Genomic DNA, 19,037 nt, shown 5'->3' on the forward strand with positions numbered 1-19,037 from the left:
AAACTCATATAATCTCAGTTTGAAATTTCGACATAGTTGGCTTTAAAAAATTCTTACTTTTTTTGTAGGCATGGTAGAAATATGATTGAAGCGTCATATAAAAGGTGAAATAATAATGATATAAAATTTATTATAGGTTGTCTTTTAAAAAAATGGATTTAATGGCTTTAGAAGAGAAAAGAGATTGATTGTTTTGGCTTTTTTTATGAAAACTAATTGGGTTAAAAAAATTCTAGCTCTTTTTGTAGATGTTGTATAGACATGGTCGATATAAATATTTTGAGTTGAAACAATAAGCTTTCAGATGGTATAAAATTTATTGTAGGTTGTCATATAAAAAAAGTGATTGAATAAAAAAAAGTTATATTTTTTCGATTTTTTTAAAATGATTTTTAAGGTTTCACTTCAACCACGTGTGAATTGCACACATGATTTTTTTTTAATATGTATGTATCTCACTTAAAAAGTGTCCCTCTCATACAAAATTTTTGAATTATTGCAATTTTCTCTCTTTCTTCTTTCTCTTTCTTCTTTCTAATTGGGGTTACATAATGATTTACCTAAGCTATTCTAATGAAAGTGCGTGTTTAGTTTTTTTTCTCAAAAAATTAGGATAGCAGAAATATGGCACTTACATTTTTTGCGAAAACACACATTTTGGTTATTTACGCATATCTCTTTGAAGGATGCACCGATTTTAGTCAAACTATACACATAAATATTTCATATCATTTAAAGGATTGTGTTTCTTAAAAGTTTTCAAAAAAAAAAATGGAAATTAAAAACAATTTTTTTACGGTTTGCGCTCAAATCTAATTAAAATTTCTAAACAGGATAAGCAGAGATGTATTTTTTCATAATAATGATACCTACTTTTGGAGGCCTTAAGGGGGGAAATCCCTCTGGACGACACCTTTTTCAATATTTTTTTTTATGAAAAACTGAAAGCACTTATTGAAATTTGGAAAAAGACAAGATATTACTGACATTATTAAGTATTGAAAAAAAAAAATGGCGGCTCTGGAGCCTTTCAAAGTTGACGCCTCTAGTTTACGCCGTGCAATGCACAGGTCCAGGAAATCATCTTAAATCAAAAAGGAAATTTTGTTCCGTTAGATGATATTAGTACGCATTGCATGAACCTAAATTTATTTTTTTTGAATAGTGTGTTGGAGAAGATTTGAAGAAATATGAAAATGACATTTGAAATGAATGCGTTCAGCAAGAACTATATAGTTTTTTTTTCCAATTTTTCTATCAATCTTGTGTATGTCTTAAAAACGAACTCGTTCAGAGGAGGAAACGGTCATGAATATGGAAATGAACTCATTCAGAGTTCAAAAACAGGAAAAGTAGTGGAAAATTAACTCGTTTAAAGTATGACAAACATAAAAACAATAGAAATTATTATAGTTTTTTTCGTATGTTTCCATACTTTGCAGTGACTGCTTTTTGTTCCGTCAATTCCATTATAATCTTTGAACAACAACAACATCTTGAAGGTGCTACCACCAAGTGTTTTTTTTATGGCTAGAGTTACAGTACTGTTTCACGGATGCCAATCCGATCATCAGACTCCTTTTATTCCATTTTGTGTGTGGTGCTTGGTAAAAATGCTAAGTCTATTCATTTGCATGTTGATAAACTAAGAAAACCTGCAATTGGGTGAGGCTAATCACGTGGGTGAGGTAGCGCAGTGCGTAGTGTACTGGCTTCTGAACTCGCTTGGTCTAGGTTCAATACTCAAGTGTGACGGAAGAAGTTTTTCAAATCAAATGAAAAAAATTACTAGACCAAGCACCTCACACAAAATGGAATAAAAGGAGTCTGATGATCGGATTGGCATCCGTGAAACAGTACTGTAACTCTAGCCATAAAAAAAAACACTTGGTGGTAGCACCTTCAAGATGTTGTTGTTGTTCAAAGATTATAATAGAAATTATTATTTGAATTCTTTTTTTTGTGCAAAAATTTATACATATAAAAATTTGACTGTTCATGAAAATGACATGTTGAATAAATGCATTCAGCAAGAAGTTTGTTTTACCATTTTTTTTCGGGAGTTAAATTTCAGTTGCAATTCAATGCATGTTGTCGATTACATTATAGATTTTCATTTGGATAAAATAAATTTTGTTCGCACCCTGTATTATTTTATTTTATTCTATTCTATTCTCGGTATGTATTTTATTTAGTTTAATTTAATATTTATTTATTTTTTTTTTCGCTTTCGCTATAGTGATTTTGTTCAAATTGGTTTCCGCTTGGTTTTATATCGTTTTGTCGATTTGGAATTGAAATTTTGTTAAAAGTTGGTGAATGCGGTGATTATCACATAATAGGAAATGCTATATTGCCATTTTAGTTGCGTTATAGTAGCATAATAACGCCTGCTGTTTTGTACTGGCTCTCTCATGGCATTTATATTGATATTGAAATGAAAATTAAATTTCAAAAAAAAAAAAAAAATAAATCGTCTATTGACAAAAATTGGTTGAACACATTTTATTTTATTCAGAAGGATATTTAATTAGAAAAATAAATTGGACATTAATTTAAAATGAATTTATAATGGGTTTTTTTGGCAAAATTTTCTCTTCATATTGTATTGTATATAAGTGTGTGTGTGTAAATGTGAGTTTATTTGCACAATTAATTAGTTGAAAAAAAAGGATATATGTGAAACAGGTAGAACGGGGTAAGGTTATATTATTGGGTGGGAAATTTAAGTGAGTGCGGTGCATATATTTATTTTTCTGTAAATATTTAGATGATATTATGTGCGTTTTTTTTTCTCTGGTGGATAATTTGAATTCAAATTTAATGAATTTTAGAAAATGGGTATAAATCCATGGGGTTCAATTGGGATTAATTCAAAGCTTATGTTTTAATGTTATTTGGTTTTGTTTTTTTTGTTTTCGATAGTAAATAGTCGATTAGTATTTTAAAATGACCAACAATGTTTTAAGGGCTCATTGGATAAATTTACCCTTATTTTTTGGTGAATATGATTTAAGTATGATGAGGTTAATTTTCTTGATGAATTTATGTATGGTGGTTTAATAGAAAAGAAATGCCATATTAATAAAAATAGTTTCTGATCGTGAAACTTTGTCTCGTCGGTGTATGAGTATCAGGATTAGCGAAGAATGCTTCTTAAACCTTTGTATCTAGTATTTTAAGTTTTCGATCATAGCTTTTTTATCAGTGCTAGTTTTAGAGGTTTTTGAAATATTTAGAAGGTTTTTTTGGGGGATTTTTTGGAAGCACTTTATCATTTTGCAATGATATTCGCCATTTTGCAATATGTCAAAAAATCTTTATTTTCTTATTTCTGGTATCTGATTTCATGGGTAATTCATCATTTCACAATTATAACATCTTTCGCATTTTTGTTTTTAACTTGCGCCTAAATGGCTTTCATAAGAAGTTTTGCTTTGAAATACTTATGATTTGCGTGAAAAAAGAACTTTGCAAGGAGAATTTTTTAGTTTTAGTTTAATCATTTTCTGCTTGCAATTCATATAATATTTTTTTTTTGTGAGATTTTATTTTCTTTCGGTTCTTGTACGGTAATTAAGAATTTAGTTTGTTAATTTGACCATTTAATATGTGGCTTATTTTAAGGGAATTTAACCTTTGTAGAGTTTGTGATCTGCGAAAAAGATTGTGCCCGCGCAAGTCTTTATTTCGCAATTTTTTTGTTTTTGCAAAAAGTTCTTTGTAGAAAAGTTCATATCTTTTCGCAACATTTACTTTATACAAAATAACAATTTTGCAAAACAAGGTAGTAATTTCCATAGTTCTAGATTCACTGCAAATTAACAAAATCTAGTTGTAAACAAATTTTTCGTAATTATTAATTCGCAACGTTTACTTTGCGAAAAAAAAACCCATTAATTTTTGTTATTCGAAATTATCCACTTGACATATCAAGTCAATTTATAGGGTTGGGGTCAAAATTCTGCCGGGGTCAAAATTCTTTTGTCAAAATTCTGCTTTCAAAATTCTGCTTTACAAAATTCTGCTTTCAAAATTCTGCTTTTCAAAATTCTGTTTTTCAAAATTCTGTTTTTCAAAATTCTGCTTTTCATAATTCTGCTTTTCAAAATTCTGCAAAAAATTAAAAAAGGGTTTGGAAAATGTTAAAAAGCGCGCGCTTTTTAACATTTTCCAAACCCTTTTTTAATTTTTTGCAGAATTCTGTAAAATCATCTTTTTGAAAAATTATCTGCTTATTTGATTACTTACCTACATAATTTGTCATTTTTTAAATGCGAATTAATTTTTGTTTTATAAATGAATAAATTTGAAAATATTAAGAAAAGGTTTTTAATATTAAACATTTCCGAAAATAACTAAAAATTTATTAATTTATCAAATAAAGATGAATATTCAAATTTTGAATAAGAAAAGGAATGTACAACATCGGTTCCAATTAGTATACATATTTTATTTGAAAGAAAGTCAGTATATGCATTTCAAAAAATATTTGCGACACTTAAATAAAAAAATTTAGGAAAGTACCAATGTGGAATTACATTAATGAGGTGTATTTTTCTTTAGCTAGCGCATATGCTATAAAAAAAAAAACAGAATTAGCAGAATTTTTTTGTTCAAATATAATGCTGGCAGAATTTTGAAAAGCAGAATTTTAAAAAGCAGAATTTTGAAAAACAGAATAGAAAAAAAGCAGAATTTTGAAAAACAGAATTTTCGCTGAAAAAGCAGAATTTTGAAAAGCAGAATTTTGAAGCCAGAATTTTGACCCGATCCCCAATTTATAGCTTTATTTTTATACATTTCTAACTTCGCAAAATCATTCTTTGCGAAAATATCATTTAGCAGAAGATACTAATCGGATTTTTGAAAATAAGCATTCGCATAAAGGGTCATTCATCATCTCTAGCTGTCATCGTATGATGACAAATATTTTTCATTTTTTACAATGCTCATGAATAGGCAAAATACTATAACAGTTATCAGTAAAACTGCCATAATTACGTTTCGATGGGAATTTTGTTTGATTGCTAAACCTTTTTGGCGGATTTAGATTAATATTTCGCATTAAAAACTAATCACTTCGCAAAGATTTCAAAATGCTATATTGAGTCTTAAATTTCAATTTGAAAATAATTTGTATGATATTTTTTATTTCGCAAACATTAATTTTTGCGAAAACATAGTTTTTCAGTACATATCGTTAAGCATTTGTATTTTTGCTTTATTTGAAGATTAATTTCGCTAAAAATTAATGCTCTGTAATAAAAAATTAAAAACTGACATTTTGCTAAAAAAATATTACATTTCCTTAACTTCAAGAGTTTTCTTTTATTTTGCTAGTTTGCAAATTATTTTTTAAATTTTTTCTGAACTATTTAGCTCTTGCGAAAATTCGATATCACCTCGTATGCAGTGCAGATATCTTGCAAAATGATTCCAAATAAAGGTGATCAGAATAAAAATGGCATTGCGAAATGTTTAAGGCGGTTGCGAAATGATTGCTAAGACGAGTCACAGCGCACAATTTTGGATTCTGGCAATTTTGAATTTTGCAACATGAATTTGTACCAAGAATTTCAACAAGTCCCATAAGTTTTTCCTTATAACAGAAGAAAATCAATATACTTTCCCTTAAGCAATGACCGATGATGCCAACCGTCCTCAACTTTAGTTTGCATTTTAGGTTTCCGGTGTTGCTATTTTCTGCCGGAAATCTATTTCTCACTATCGGTATGATTTCCTGTTATCACTTTACATTGCAACCAACTATATCCCATCTATAAGAACACACACAACTTCAACTATTTGTGGCAATTTAACCATGGAATTTACTTGATAGTTTTATATGCGTATGTGCGTCCTTCAAGTCAAGAGAAAGTGTGGACCAATTCTGTCCATTTAAAGGAAACAACCATAATCATCTTGTCTATTTGAAAAATTACTAAAATCCCCACTATTTACAAAAAAAAAAAAAAGAAAAACTCCTTTTAAAAATTTTACCGGTTGATGGTGCACTTCCTCTTCTTTTATATGCCAAAGCTAACCCCATAAAGAAGAAAGTATATCACCAGAGTTAACCTCTGCAATATTCTTCCTGAATGCATGAAACATTCAGGAAATGAGTAACGACGACGACATGAATGACGTACAGGGTATAGCATCTCCTATACGTTACGTTTATGTATACGTAATATTGTACCACGTGCAGTGTGCAGTTCACCAACATTCAGACAGAAGCGCACCCATCATATAACCTTTATTACTGAGAAAGGATATGGTAAAATATGGAATTTTTCCTGAAATCTGAGTTCGTTATATCCTGGCAGAGAAGATGTGAAAAATGTGAAGATATATATATTTTTTTTTTCATTTTTTTTTTTGTTGAATGTCCTTTACTTACACTTATTAATTCTACGTATACACTTAAAGAAAAGAAAAGTGTTGTATATGGCAGATTGAGTGGTTCATTACTTATCCTTAAATTATGTTTAACTCATTTAGTACGTTACGTTATGTTATTCCAATTAGTTATTTAATAACACTTCTTTAATGTTTAACGTTATATAAATAATGCTTTAGATATGATCATAACGTGATAACAAGTATTTTAGATCCCGTTACGTTACGTTATTACGTTACGTAACGTTAAATCCTTACGTTACGTTGATTTAGATAAATTTTATGCTAAAGAATTATCTATTAATTTTCATTCGCTTTGAGATTTCATTGACTTATTTTCTTCAGTGTTTTTTGGAACTTCACTTACTTTCAATTTTGCCATCTTTTTTTGTTTTCAATTTCAAACATTTTCTGATGGGGTTTGCCATGCAATTTTCGTTTTTGCCATTTGTGCACTTTTACTCGTCCTTGTATGAACATACCCTACTTTCATACTTTTGTACTATAGATACTACCTCCACAGTGCTAGGTTACTTTTTGGACACACAAAAACAAAGACAAGGTAGTAACAAAAGTTGTGTGCGGTCCAGGTTCATATTTTAATACACTTTGGATGTTTTATCTGACAAGCTGCAGGGAATTCTACGAAAAATTAAAAAAAAAAAAAAAAATAAATGGATGAAAGGATGTTTTTCATCGCTGAACTAATGTGATAATTGCTATTGCCTTGCAGTTGTATGGAAGAAAAAAAAAAAACTTAACCCATCTGCTACAATTTTTTTTTGTGTGCTCCTACGATATAAAGGTGGTGTTTCGTGTATCTAGGGAAAGGTTGACTTGTACGAGTAGATTGAAAATGCTGTGTAAGGTTTTTTTTTTTGGGGGAAGAAAGACTTTTGTTCCATATGAAGCACAGTGGATTTGTGATAAAGAGTTCACTAGGTACAGCTCCCACAGAAAAGTTAAGTTAAGTCATATGTTTCTTGTTGTTTCTTTTTTTTTTTGTTAATTTAAAAAATGGGTCAATTCTGAAGAGAATGTGGATTGAAAAGTGCTTCGTGTGTTTGCCATGTAAACCTGGATAAATATGGAAGAAGAATTAAGGTGAAACTTAATAACACCGTAAAAAACCTCAATGATATAATGATTCCACGAAATGCAGTACGTCAGTGCGTGTTTTAAGTTAAAAAGGTTTATGCAAACTTCTTTCCTTTAATTCAGTCATAATGAAGATCTTGTGGACTTGGTACACGTTATCAACAAAGAGGAGAAGGAAAATTAATGCAATTTTCCTTGAATCTTTATAAAAGATAAGTAATTAAATTTCCACGTTGGGCGCCATTTAAAAGAAAAACAAGTAAAATCTTTAATAAAATGAGATACAAAAAAAATAAAGAACTAGAACGCTTCGAAGAACTGATTGCAATATTCTGTTTTCACTTCTCAAAACGTAGAGTATCCTGCTTTTAATAAGTTCAGCGGGTAGTTCGAATATCGAGTTCGTAAATTTCTTCCCGACACTTTTTCTATGACAGGAAAGTAAGATGTAAAGCTTCTAGACCTTTCTTATATCATTTTCCAACTTTCTTCGAAATGGCAGCCAACATGAAGTATAAAACAACGACCATGAAAACAAAATGCATTCCAACTGATTAAGTAAGCCCACTAGACTTACCTTCCCGATGTGGTATGTCCTTTTGGTTGCTATTCAATAAATGGCGCCCAACTTGGGCCCACCATTCGATGACCCTGTAAGATTTGAGAACTTCTGCTCTACCGCCAAAGGAATCCAAACTGTATTAAAGACACAACATACACTTAAATAATACCTTCTTTGAAACAAAAATAACATAATGATAAGTGGAGACTTTAATTATAATTGGAGACTTATATTCAAAGGTCCAAACAAGATCTGGAAAATTCTCTGGCAGCCATCTGTAATTAAAAAAAAACGCGTAAAGTTATCAAAAAGTGATTGGAGACTTATAAAAATATGTGGAGACTTATATAGTATGTGTTACAAGGTAAGTGCAACCTATTTTGAAATTTTTGACAAAACAATCTAGGTGCCTAAGTAAAAAAATGGCACGAAAAGACATCTTAACAGTTAGTGGAGATCTAAATGATAATAATTATAGACTTGGAAGTAAGAGCAATTCAAGATAACAAAAACAAATTATTATTTGGGGACGTAAGAAAAAAATCTCAAGGTGTTTTCGGAAACTGTTAAATTTAGACATGGTATTTAAATTGGAGATAATAATGATGAATGGAGATTTTTATGACATTATGTTAAAAACTATAAGACACTAATGAGGTGAAGGCACAACCGTAAACGTCAGAAATTTTGCACTGAAGAGATTTATGCAACTTTTTAACACACGGTAAGCGTATGCAAAAGTTTGAAGAATTGAAGTTGATTTACGGCACGAAGTTTTATAAAACTATCTTGATATACGATGGCATTGCATCACATCTTGTTTTGAAGTCTTAAAAAAGAAAATTACGATCATCATAAAACCGAAATTCAAATGAAATCAGTCAAACTTGTCAAACTCGTACGAACGAACGTGTCCATAAAGTAAAACATCTTCTAGTTTACACTTAACAAAGACTGTTCGCGCAGTAAAAATCTTATATTATACGCCACTTGAAGAACTTTATGGAGAAACATAAAAAAACCAGCGCTTCACTTCTTAATTCATACTTTACTCAACTTTACCTCTTAAATTCTCAGTTGTCCACCATGTTTGTTTTTGTGACTAAAGTAACGAGTAGGTACTCATCTTTAAGTGAAAATACTTTTTTTTTTATAGCTCACGATATATTAATACACTCGTAAGCTGTCCTAATTCCCACATCGCAGTTGACGAAGAGGTGAGAATAATAAAATGCAAAGTATTTACGTTCCACACACAAAACTCCTTAAGGTATGCAATAAAATATACAACCATTCTCTCTCGTTCGTTGTGTGTGTCTTTCTCTTTCTACTTATTTGGGATTTTAATTAAGTATATCCACCTCCGAGTGTAACACTAAAAAAGGATCCTTGTGTTCTTTCAACTTTCATAGTCGAAAAAAATAAAAAAAAAATAAAAGAAATGAAGAAACGGTTGGTGTATTTTATTACCAAAAACTCATCGTCGTCGTTGACGGTACTTTACCGAAAATGAAACTTAAATCGCAATTAGCCAAGTTAATTCCTTTTTGCCTGGCCAAGTTTATTATTCTGCGGCATTTGTACTTAATGCGTACAATCTACTATAGAGTTCTATGGCTTCTGCCACTCTGAATGCTGCCAGTCCTACGACTACTGCTGGTGCATTTCATCTCACTACAATGCTTGCGAAGGGGGTCGTTTCATTTCTTTCACTATGGTGCGGTTGGTCACAATCGAAATCATCATCCTCTCACAAAAAATGTCCTTGTCGTCGACGACGACCAACAGAGTCCTTTGGTAGAAATAAATGAGCAACAAACAGTATTCTTTGGAGAAACAAAAAATAAGGAAATTAAAAATTAACATCTCATACATCTGTACCTTTATTTTGGATGTTCAAATGTTGAAAGCCTTTTGACCAGTGCTGGATTAGATTATCTCTGGGACAAAATGGGTAGATGGATTTATTGGAGGATAATTTCTAAACCACCACTTTTCGATTCATTTCCAATTCAATAAGACGAGTGAAAAATATTGTGGAATGTATTTATTTTTCAAGTGAAATGAAATATTCATACAAAATCGTTTACTTGGAAACATTACATTCCACAACCTTTATTTTAAGTTGAGGTGTTTGATTGACAAAAAATTTAAACTTTAAATTATACAAATAGCCTGTTCCCATCGAGGCATATTATATACATTGGTAATTATGTCTCATGCATAATGTGGAACGAGTTTATTTTTCATTCTATGAGAAGTGGCTTAGATACGATGTGGATTTTGTGGAGCTTTTTTTTTAATTGACTATACATTGTACAAGTGTGCACACTTACTTGATGAAATTTTAAACTTACGTTCCACATCATGTATTTTACCCATACTTTACATTTCTTCGAATTTTTTCTCTATGATATTCAATCAAATTATGGTACCATCTAAAACACTGTTCAGAAGTGATGAAATGTTCATAGAAATTTGTATAGGTGAAATTTTCTGGCATACATACGTTCCACATTCTCTGTTTTAAATTAGTGTTCTTTGATTGGAGAATTCTTAAGATTTTTTAATTAAATTTTCAAATTATTAACTTAGATACATATCTAAAGTGTACACAACCTCTAAGTTGATATATTTTTTTTGGCAAATTAAAATTTTTTCATATACAATAGATTATTTTGCTGTGGGGAGCATGTTTTGACCTAAGTTATTTGCTCATAACGAATTGTGGATCATATTCATATTTCATAGCAAGAGAAGTAGCTTGTGACGTGCAAATACCTGTGGGACGTTAATGTTGTTTGGTGGTAATAAAATATTGCCTAACATTTTCAGAAATACATTCCACAGCCTCTATTTCTCATTTTTCATTAAAAAAAAAGTGTGGAAAATTCGGAACTAAATACTTGTGGAACGTATTTTTTTTCTCTCCATAGTAAAAATTAAATAATTAGTTAGGTATTTACAAAGTTAACGTCAAATTCAAGCGTAAAATGAAATATTCAATATAGTTTGTCTGTTTTTTTTTGTGTTCCACAGGACACATTTTCTACTTTAAATAAATTTAGTTTAATAGTTTTAAGTTCTTATATACCAAAACCTATATATTTTTTGTTGGAAATGTTTTTTCAAAATAATTAATTACAGGATCCGTAACATATTGTGGAACGCATTCCTTTTTCAAGTGAAAATTATGAAAATTGTGGCACGCGTTCAGAATTCCGACATCGAAATATGCCAAAACGGAAAAATTGGATGTGGAACGTATTCACCGAACAATTTATAAAGAGGTAAGACATTCAAAATCTAATTGGTCTTCGTTTTACTATATAATAAAATAATGTTTGAATGTCATTAAAAAAAAATTGAAGGACTGTTAGGGTTGGAACATTGGAATATTTAAAAATTGTTAGAAAATTTGACACACATTTTAAGTGAAGCCAATATAAAAAACTGAGGAAAGTAAGGCCCCTTAAAGATGAAACCCGTCCCTACACTTGGCCAAATACCAAGACTTTCCTTTTATTACACACCAAATTGTTGAACTGTTTTTGTTCTCCATCTCCACATCTTTGCTTAACCTCTCTCACACTCTCCTTCTCCCAAATTACTATAGTGATTAATAAAAAGGAATATTTGCGGGCTGTTGACATATGGCCACAATAGCCCTGGCATCCACTCTTTATACTATACCCTTTCTCTGTTTACTACCCCATGGAGTCATAATTAATATTCCCAGGGCCATGTCGAAGATAATCATTTTGCTACCACACCATCACCCTGGAACGGGGAAAAAACTTCGACAAGGACCTTTTTCTTTATTCGATTCGAGTAGTTGAGTTTTGTGTTCCACAATATTCTTCCATTTTATAGGTCTGTCCAATGTATATGTTGTAGAAACAACAATAAAATCGTTGATGGAATGCTTTCCATCCCAAATTGACCAAAATGATAGGAGCTGAAGCTTGGGCCAAGGGCAAAAATGAAAATGAGAGTATGAGAGATGGTAACAGCAGAGAACTCGAAGAAGGTGGTAGTGGGACTGGGGACCTACACATAAATGGTTGGTTAGATCACAATGCGGTTCAAATGGTGAAAAGGAATAAGTTATGGCCACTTTCGATTTTATTATCACAGTTATTCTCTAATTAATAGCAAATTATTTCTATTCTCTTCTTATTGTTTTTTGTTGGAGGTATAAGTATACAAAAGAGGGATTGTTAAATGAAAGGCTATACAGATGGCACCAGTTGTTATTTTAATTCTTAATGGGTTTTAGGGGTTTCAAGGTTTTTTGTTTCTCATTGGGCTGGGTGTGTAAATGAAGGCTAAATTAAATGATAGTAAGAGAAAATATACATCATGAATCATTCTGAAAGATTAAATTGGCAAAATTTTAATTGAGTATAACTCTGATTATTTTGAAATAATTTCTAAATTTCTTCTCTAATGATGGACTTTATTTTCAGAAAGTTTTTTTTTTTTTTTTTTTAATTCTTTTTGATTTTCGGGAATGCCTCTAAGTGATATTAAGTAGTTGTGATTTTAAAGAGATGGATTTCTGCAAGAAATTGTTTGTAATTATCAATTGGAAATTGTAATAAATTGACAGTAATTTTGATAAATGAAGTTTTGATGATGGAATTTGTTGAATTGTGGAGGAAATGGGTCGAAAAAGCTTTGCAACTGTTATAGTAGTTATTTATATCAGGATTAATTAAGGTTTTGTTAATTTTTTCGTTGAATTTAGTTTATTCTTTTAACTCACTTTGGTATCGAAAAAAAAAACCCATTCGAAACAAAAAAATTCCAATCTCATTTTTTTACAATTTTAATGAGACTCAAGAAAAGTCTTCTTTTTAATTGACGTAAACGTAAACTGATTTTGAGAGTTTAAGTGAATACAAATTTTCATTGCTAGTACCAAACAATGGAACGAAAATAATTGCACTCAAAATTTTCCCGTGGAATTATTTATTAACTATAATTTAGCCGTCATTTGAAATGATTTCTTGTTCCCTATAATTAAATATCGAGGAAAATCAAATTCCAGAGGAAACGCCGATAAAATGCTAGAGGAAAAAAAATATCTTCGGTTCATATTATTATTATATGTTGTGGAACGTATTCATTTTTCCTTTCCAATGATGTGGTAAAGCAAGCAAAGAGTACCTTTCACATCGATTCCAAATGTTTTTTTTTGTAATGTTTCGCGTTGTGGAACGTATTCGTCGAAATTTAAAAAACACTTCATTTTGAGTGAAATACCCTTAAGCTTTTGGAACGCATCCATATAAAATAATACGTTCCACATTTTTTCACTCAGTTTTTTCAATTCTTCATTAAAGATTCACGAGGAGACTTTTTACATACACACAAGAATCTTGTATTCGTTAATGACGAGGTGTTTAAAATTATGTTAAATTTTGTGGAACGTAACATTATAGGGTAACGTACCCAGTGACCGACACCCTTAAGGGATAGTTTGTGTTTGAAAATTCATAACTTTCCCTACACTGCCTCAATTTTAATTATTTAAATGGTTAATTTAACTATAAGAAATGGTTTTTAAGTATAATGAAAGCATAAACAATTTAGTAATTCCGTAAAAATATCAAAATTAAAAATGTAATACCTTTCCGGTTTTTTAGTTACCGACACCATTTTTTCAGTAGTGGACACCCGATTTTTTTAGTAATGGACACCCATATCTAAGCTGCACTTACACTCTTGGTTTTATCGCCGGTGTGTAAGATGTCCGTTTTTGAATTAGAACCGAACAACAAGACGGTTTTACTACTGACATTCTCTCGTTGTACGGTGTTAGTTCAAGAAGGAACATCGTACACCGGCGATAAGACTGAGAATGTAAATGCAGCTAAGCATTCAACTACATTAAATGCACTTTGCAGATCTTCGTCTTTGTTTTGCTTCTGTTTTGGCCTTTTTAAATAATAGCATGAAATGTCGACGCCGACGAACACTCAAGTAGTTAAAAAAATACTGTTTAAACCTAGCTTACAGTTCAACGCATAACAAAACTTAATTTTCAATACCTGGGGTCGAATCACGGTAAAAGAAAAAGGTAGCGTTCATACGTTAACAACCGTGTGCCGTGATTTGACCCCTGTTCTCTGTTCTACTTTAGATGGGCTATTCTGGTTCTGTAAAAAGTTTGATGAAAATAGTTTTCATCGATTCTGATTCAGTGGAAACATGGAAATTAAAGTCAAAATTCTATCACATGAAAATAATTTGCTCATCGAAATATTTTCTGTGAAAAGAACAATACGTACCTGCCATGATAACAAAAAAAAAAGGAGCTCGAGCCCACATAAAAAGATTAGCAGTCGAGCAATACAAACAACCGTTGAACTGCGTACCTAAATATATCAAGACACAAATTTTGATGGAAAAAGGAAATACATCCTTTTTTTTAACAAGAAAATTAAAAGTTGCCATAGAATACGTCAAAAATTATATTTCTACGATCATACGTTAACGTTTTGACTATTGCCGTATCTATTTAATCAGTAGAAAAATGTAGGGACAGGTCACAGTACACATAAAAAGGTAATATATTCCGAACTGACATTGGTCGCCAGATTGTCAAAACATGACACTTTGGCGACCAATGTCAGCTACCGAATTCTTAATTGTTTAAAATACCGACGAAAAACGCACAAAAACCGATAAACCACGCACACCACTAATTTTTAAACAATTATTTATCATTTTCCGCGATGAAACACGAAGAAAATTTGTTATTTTTCAATTTATAATATTTTTAAATGACATTTTATAAATTAAAACAAAAACAAATTTCCTGTTTACTGCGATTGAAATATAAAAATTAAAGGCCGACCTGACAGATTGGTACCCATTTTTGACAAATAAATTTTGACAACGTTCGGAAGATATTACCTTATTATGTGTACTGTGGGGACAGGTAGCTTAAAAGCAAAAATGGAATGATAAAATGAAAAGTCGAATGAAAACTCCGATGGTGAAAATTTTATCATTTAATTTTTTCACAGAACCAGAATAAGGACTCAGACAAAACGTTATTATGCCTTAAAATTGAAAAGAAAGATTTAGGAACACAAAGAAGATTTGACCTCAAACTTGAAGGTTTAAGTTTTCTTTGTAAATTAAAAGCTAGTAGGTATGTGTGATTTTAAGGGAAATAAAAATAGGCAAACAAGGGCTAAGTTTTTAGCGTGTGCATGAAAATGATTGACAAACAATACACACACCTTGCATAAATCGAATGAATCGTTTTCAGATTCCTTTCACACTTTTTTAAAGTAATTTTACACAGTCGAAAGGAAACCCACTTTATAAACTTATTTAAAAGCGCTACGCGATGCTTTGAATCTTTTGTTTTTTTAGGTGAACTGTAAACTAGGCCTTAGGAGCAAACAAAAAGTGGTTTGAAAATAATTGGGCCTATTCGACGAGATCTTTATACTGCTATTCTGCAGAAAAAGAACGGTGTCCAAAACTAATATCATTAAACGTGTCTAATTGCGCCAGTTATGGACACCAGTGTCGGTCACTGAATTTCATTGAACATTATATTCTAGTTATGAACACCCCACGTAAAATTAAATTATGTTATTATTTTTGTAATAACTTAAATTGAAATAGATCTACAAAGCAATTCTTTAACAAAATATTCAATTTTAATTTTTGTACCATATACAGATACATATATTGTTTAAACAATGATTGGTAATTACGTCTTTCTTAAGAATTTCTCAAGTTTCATGTACTTCACAGATGTTCAAAACTTGCCCCTTTTATTACAACAAAACCAATCACTACCAACTATGAAGTAAAGTGTTTTCTGATGGAATATACATGCCTGAACGCATTAAAAATAGTTTTCGTACGCTACACCCTAACAAAACCTTAAGAAAGCGGAAAAACTGTGCCAGGTGTCGGTAACTGGCAAGGGTGTCGGTCACTGGGTAGTTTACCCTATTCGTTTTTTTTTTTATTTATTTTATTGAATTGTCTGGTAGTTCAAAATTCGATATCTCAAAAACTTTGCACATTTCTGATAAATTGATGTGAATTTAGAAGCTTAAATTCCATTAGAAAAGTATAATTTGGTTTTGATGGCAAAATCTTGCTGACCAATATTATACTGTTATTTGCGGAAAAATCGGTCTAAGATCGTTTTTTCGCTTTTTTTAATTTTTCCCAATATTTTCTGAAATAAAGTCTAGTTTTTTAAACACGTTAGATACTGTAAAACGCAGCATTCCAAACTTTTCAAAAATCAAAAAACAATTCTGTAACTTTTTTATTGAAAAATAGGCCATTTTTACAAATTTTAAAAATATTTTTGTAAAAGATAAAAATAAAAAAACAAAAATCGTATATAGTTTTTTTCTCACTATTTCTGAGGTACATATGTATGTAAAAAAATTATTTGAGTAAAAGCTTTAGCTCTTTTAATAACCTACAACTTTTGTATTTGTTTATTTTTGATAGGAGGTCTACTTTTGACAGGAATTGTAAAAAAACACGATTTTTGACAACCACTCCAATTTTTCGGCCACCCACCCCCTTTACCCAAGTTTGATTGTGGGCAACAAACACTCCAAATTTATGCTGCTAATAATTTTTTCAACTTCTGCCATTTGAAATCCGGATTGGCACAGGTCTAAAAAGTGTAGGACTTATTTAAATTTAAATGAAAAAATATGACGTGTTCCAAAACTTTTTCACATTGCAACTTCCTGAGAAATTCATTTGTGGAACATATTTTATTTATTTATTTCACGAGAGGTTAAAGAGATTGTTATTCAAAATTGGTCGTGTAAATCATGGTGAGTCTTCTTTTAAACAAGAAACGTTCCACTTAAAGACAATCGAATGAACTCTTTCACTCAGTCGCACAAGCTATATGTACTGATACTGTCTCTACGGTAAAGACCTATTTCTCCAAGTTTGTCCTACATTTTATTACTTATATTTGAAACTTTTGATCGGCCTCAAAAGTAGTAAAACTTTATTTTTGTATTCCCATTTGAATCAAATTTGACACAGTTACCAGCTGAACTATAACATTTCCCAGTTCTACTTTTACTATATTTTCCAGGATTCCTGATTATTTTTTACAAAGCAGTGGCGTAGCAATATGAGTGACATTTGTTTTCAGGACTGTTTTTTTTAACTGATAAATGTGTCCCCTTTTTTCTAGCTACACTCCTTCCTTTTCCCTTAATGTAAATTTACCATCCCAGGTAAAGAATTTACTAAAAAAAAAAAAAAAATCAAAGCTTCCAAGAACTAAATAACTTCACGGAAATGGAGCACTACACTTGGGTAGAAATAGAAAAAAAAAGCGAAAAAAAGTATTTCATATAAAACCTACCTTTGAGGAAGTCTAAAATAAACGTTAAATACGCATGGTGGCACATCACTTACAAGTCAACCGCGGATGAAAAATCTTTCCATGGCACTATAACCAGCACCTCCTTACTCACTCTCTCTCAGGATGACGCTTGCTGTGTTGCTTGTCAAGCCAGTATAGTAGAGGGAAAATTTTCACTCGCATGGAATTCCCACGCGCGCTCTACAAGGCAAATAGCGTTCACATTGCATTCCAAAGATGATTGTCTAGCTGAAGAATGCCACCATTTTTTTTTTTCAAAAAATAAAAAAAAAAATGGAAAACAGCACATCTACCATCAAGCATCATCAGCGTGTGGCTCCGAGAGAGCTGTGATGTCATATACAGAATATACACATCCTTGTCGGAATGCGTGTTATACTGTAAATTTGCATTTCAAGACTTGCGGTAGCACACCCGAAGGCAAACGATGTGGCAAGCAACGCATCTCATATCGTTCCACATTCACCATTTTGTTTATGCCTCCTCCTTCGTCCCACCCGTTACCAACACTCTGCGTGTCTGTGAGTGTGGGTGTGTCACTGAGAGGAACTGATCTGGAGTATCATGGTTCCTTCTTCATCTTCTGCTGGCAATCTTTTTGAAACGAAAAATTTCATTCTGCTCCAGATAAGGCACAGTAGAGTTCTTCAGGAAGAAACGAAAAAAAAAGAGGAAAATCTGTGGCACTTGGCAGCTAGAAGAAGCCAACATCCCCAACTTAAAACAGCACTCTACTACCTACCTGGAGTGAGACTTGGATGGTGGCGTTGTGTATGGTTGAGTAATCTATAGACGTTGATTCATGACGATGTTGGGTTTAGTGGCATCAACGCTGTTGGTTAACACTCCAACCCAATGTGTCTTGATGAGTGAAGTATAAGTTCACAAGAAAATTCTGTGTGGGTACTGATTCAATTTTACCTACTCTTTTCATTCTATCATGATGATGAGTTGGGAAAGAAGACTTGACTTCCAAGAAGAGCTATATGGATTTGAGAGGAGAGGTTGAATTGAGTGTCAACTATCAAAAAGGTAGAAGATCTAAAAGAATTTTGATCTCAAGAATTTTGGCCATAGAAAGATTCAGCTGGGATTCTTGAATATAAGATTTCACAGCAAAGTTATTCAAATTCCTTTTAGTTTTTCAGTTATTTTGAGTTCGAAAATGATTTTGTTGTGAAAAAATATTTGAACGGAAGCTATGTTGATTTGGGATGACTATGGCGAGTAAAATGTATTGATTAGATTGTTTCACTCCAATTAATTCGAAAATAAATAAAAGTAGTCTTTCTCTTTGGTAGTAAAATGCCGTGAAATTGGAGAAACAGTGTGAAAAATTGTGGATCGTAGGTTCTAATTTCTCATTTGAATGATACTTAATAAATTCGTCGAATGAAAAAAAATATATTTTCCAAAAGTGAAATTCTTCAGGAATGATTTAAATCTATGTGGAACAAAATTTGTTTCTTTGAGAGAATAAATAAAAAACCAGAATTGTATTTAACTTTGAAAAAAATTCTTCTTTGAAGTAACAGACTATGAACATAAAAATTTAGCATGAAAAAA

General features: G+C 31.3%; 1 protein-coding gene across 1 annotated transcript in view; it reads left to right on the top strand.

Annotated features, from left to right (window-relative positions):
* Positions 1 to 19,037, top strand: part of LOC129919442 (uncharacterized) — a 472,931-nt gene that overhangs the window by 142,126 nt on the left and 311,768 nt on the right. The window lies entirely within an intron of this gene.

The sequence above is a fragment of the Episyrphus balteatus genome, chromosome 4, assembly GCF_945859705.1.
Source record: "Episyrphus balteatus chromosome 4, idEpiBalt1.1, whole genome shotgun sequence".
NCBI classification, from domain to species: Eukaryota; Metazoa; Arthropoda; class Insecta; order Diptera; family Syrphidae; genus Episyrphus; species Episyrphus balteatus.